This window comes from Lycium ferocissimum, chromosome 6 (assembly GCF_029784015.1).
Source record: "Lycium ferocissimum isolate CSIRO_LF1 chromosome 6, AGI_CSIRO_Lferr_CH_V1, whole genome shotgun sequence".
In the NCBI taxonomy this organism is placed as follows: Eukaryota; Viridiplantae; Streptophyta; class Magnoliopsida; order Solanales; family Solanaceae; genus Lycium; species Lycium ferocissimum.
The window spans coordinates 2314767-2318944 of NC_081347.1; the positions used below are offsets into that span (position 1 = coordinate 2314767).

A 4178-nucleotide genomic window follows, 5' to 3' on the forward strand; every position below is an offset into this window, starting at 1 on the left:
GTTTTATTTCCCTTATAACACACAACTACCACCAAACAAACTAAAACCAATCATTTCAACACAAAAAAGAAAAAAAAAATCTCAATTTTTTTCTCTGTTTTCTTGTTTTCTTCAAGCTTAGTTTCCTTTGATTTTCATAGGGGTTCATTTTTTTCTTCTTTTCTTGTTTTTGGGTTCGAAAAAGAACCAAAAAAGACACCATTTATAAGCAAGAACAAGAAGTCATGGATTTGAAGGAGATGGTGGTTCTTGTATCACGTTCTGGCCGGCATTTGCAACGTTACAACAAGGGTCGTCGCCAAGTTGTCGGGTATGTCCCTCTAGAGAGGCGGATTCAGAATTTAAACTAAACTCGTTTGTAATTTTGCAAATATATTGATGTTTGTTTGATATTTTTGCGTTGTTTAACGTATATATGTAACTATATTTGCGTCGAAAATGCTGGTTAGTTTATGAACCTGTTGTTTAAAAGCTTCATCCCTTAAAAAAAAACCTCCTACCCCACATGAGGCGGAGCCATGATTGGAAACTTAATGAGTTCGGGATTCTAGTTTCTTAAAGTTACTGAGTTCTAAATTAATAGTTTCTACGTGTTTAACGGTTTTCTTAAGAAAAATATACGGTTTAAACCAAAATTACTGGATTCTGCCCCTGTTGCCACTCCTTTAATTTTGTTTTACATTTCATGTTAGTACGTAGGTTGTGTAATGTTTATATTTCGTTTTCATGATTTAATTTCTGGGTTAGAACAATCTTGTTTAAACAATAATGTTAGTCATGCTTTTTTTTTTTCCTTCTAAAATGTTTTTGTTGTGGAGAGTTGACTTCTTGGAAAAACCAAAAGAGATGGTCAATTGGTCATCTCCCTCTATGAGTGCAATTGACTTCTTCAACTTTTACCCCCTTGGCTTTTTGAGGTGATATTTACTATAGATATTTTTTTTGTAGAAATGTGTTGATTTTACAGATTTTTGGCATCAAAATTTTGATTTTTTGGTTGCAATTTGTCCTTTCAATTTTACAAAAGCTTTTTTTTGTTGGAATTTTTGCTTTGTAGCTGTTTCAATTTTGGCATTGTATAAGAATTCAGAACCAGTTGATACTTCCTTTCTTTTAATCATCTTGTATTGGAAATTTTTTATATATGAGAAAATGTGAGTTTGTAGTTTCTGACATTCTGTCAGATAAAAGGTAGAGTTTTGGTATATTTTAGTTACAACTATAGTTTTGGTACTTTAGTGCAATATATCATTAGTTCAGGTACCATCTGTCAAAGTTACCCACTCATTTATTATCTCTTCGCTCTTGTTGTCAGGGGCGGAGCCAGTGTAGTAGTTATGCGTTCGGTATAACCAATAACTTTGGTTCAAACCCTGTATTTATATTAAAGATACCATCTACTATCTGCAAATAATCTATTCAGAACCCAATAAGCAAAAGAAATTATAGTTCAGAACCCACAAACTAAAAATCCTGACTCCGCCTCTACTTGTTGTCTCATTTATTGTCTCTTTTTGCTTTTGTTTTCTTGAAAATTTTTTATTCATGGAGAAAATCAGAAAGTCATGTGGTGTTTTGCTAACTGTTTTCAACTCATCACATGTCTCGTTTTCTTTTTCTCTGGGAAAAGGACATTCTGTTGCTAATTTTCCTACTTTAAATCTTAAATTAGAGAATAGTTAAGGCATAATTTGATACCTTTTGCTAGATTCTAACAGTGAAAGACTATTACTGAACATGGACATTTTCTTTAATAGCATCACATGGATTTGACTTTGTTGTATGATTTTCATGTGGAAAGATGTAATTTTTTTTGTGTGTTAAAGTTGTAGTTCAATTATTAAACTATATCTGTTTCTCTGGTCATGTATTTTCTGCAGATGTATACCTTACAGATATAAAGATTTCACTGAGTTATCGTCGCCAAATGAAGATGCATTTGAAGTACTTCTTATAAGTCCTCAAAGAAAAGGCAAAGGATTGTTATTCCCAAAGGTAGCCACTGATATCCGTAGCTTTAGAAAAATCAATAATAGTTCATGTTGATGCCTCATATTTGGGGAATTCTCGGTTTTGAATACAACTATTCTTTTTTGTAATGGCAGGGAGGTTGGGAAAAAGATGAAACGATTGAAGATGCAGCACAGCGTGAGACAGTGGAGGAAGCTGGAGTGCGAGGTGAAGTTGAGGTTCGTGCTCTTTCAGTTCTTTTACGCTACTTTATCCGTTTCATTTTATATGACGATGTTTGAGTAGATATGAAATTTAAGAAAGAAAACCGTTTGGCAAAGACCAAAAGTACCCTTTAGAACCCGTGGTTTTAACCATAGCATGACATTTCTATGGCGCTCTACCAGCATATCATTAACGGTAAAATGAAAAGTTAAAGAGTTTCCAAGCATAGAAATGTGTCATTTAAAGAGTTTCTGAGCATAGAAATGTGTCATTTTCTTTGGAACTTATAAGATGGAACAATGGGGTTGCTTCTTTTGAACGGTGAGTAGTAAGCAACAAGGTCTTTGTGTTAATTTGTCTATTACATCAGATGAATGACAGAATATTAGTTGTGGTAGAGTAAAGGGCTCATGATCTGTCAAATTTCGCAAAATATTGATTGCTAGATTATTAAGTGTAAAGTTATTTAATTAGAAGCCCTTTGCTCTCAAGACTGTTTGCTCTAATTCACAATTACATGATGTTTTGATCTTTTTGTATTACGAATGTGCAATCTTTTGTCTTTCTGTCTGTTGTCTTATTGATCATGATAAAGTGTCTAACATCTAGCTTTCAATTACTTTTAAGGGGTTCTGAGTTTTAACTAGTTTCACTCTTTTGGTTTTGGATTACTTTTGCAGTGTAAACTGGGAACATGGTACTTTGAGAACAAAACCGGTGACACTGCTATGAAGGGCACATGTTTCCTCTGTTTGTAACAGAACTACTAGACTCTTGGCCCGAGAAAGAGATTCGTGAAAGAACTTGGGTATGCAATGAACAATTCTTTTCAAAATCGACATATATCTATTTACTGGACTTATTAGTAAAGACGACATGGCACGTCTCTTAGAAATAAAATCACATCTCGTCTTAGCTGACAAGTAGTTTCCAATTTGCAGATGAATGTGCGGGAAGCAAGAAAACTGTGCCAAAATGGGTGGATGAAAGAAGCGTTGGAACTATTAGTAAGTCGCCTCACATCACAGAGCAGACGGACCAAAGGGGAACTATTTCCAGGAATCGAACGTACCTCCAGTGGTAGAGCAACTATTCTGCCTTTGGGATGTAGAGCTCAAATACTTTCTCCGCCACTACCAAGTTCTACTGAAGAAGCATAGTCTCCATTGATATCGGTCTACTGTCGAATCAAACATGGTAGAAGTAGTTTGTGAATAGGAATTAATCACCGAAAATGGTCAATCTAGCACGCGGATTAAGTAGTTCAGCGCAACTCCAATTTTAAGGGAACAAAGAAAAAGTACTAGAGGTAGTCATAGGAGTATGTTGTTTGTTTGTTGTTTTAGAATTGGATTTGTTTGACACAATCGAGATTTAGACACCAGAGCTGGCAAAGGAAATCTGCACCTAAGTTCAGACTTAGAAATGAAGTCTTTGAAAGATATAGTATCCCATTTTAATACCTCTAATGTAATCCTTAGTAGCAAATGCTAGTTATATAATTTTAGCAGTCAATGTAGGTAGGAATAGTTAGTAGTCAGTTTAATGAAGTAATCGTCATTTGTAAATAATTACCAGAAACAGTGCTGTGGGAAATTATTGCATTGAATTATTGGATGTTCTGTTGGTCAATTTTCTTATTCTTTTCCCAGAGATCTGTAGAATTCGGCAAGGATAAATTTATGGCATAATACATAAACATACCGTTAAACTTGATCTCAGCTAGCAAGTTATGCCCTCCAACTTTGAGTGTGCACAAGTAGGCATCTCAATTTGTCTCCAACTTACAAAATGATCATCTAGACACCTTCAAAAGTTATGCGCCACGTCAGCATTTGTGTTTACGTATTAAACTTCTTATGAAGTGTTTTGCGTGCTCACTCCGTCTACACCAAAAGTCGTAGCCGCATATTTCCTATACCGTGTCGTTTCATACCATGGCGTATTATGTCAAAATTTATTTACCACTCTGGTCCATCTTTCATGTATTTTTAAAGGGTTTT

General features: G+C 34.7%; 1 pseudogene; it reads left to right on the forward strand.

Moving 5' to 3' along the window:
• On the forward strand, positions 1-3792 carry LOC132058896 (nudix hydrolase 17, mitochondrial-like; annotated as a pseudogene).
• The last annotated feature ends 386 nt before the right edge of the window (positions 3793-4178 follow it).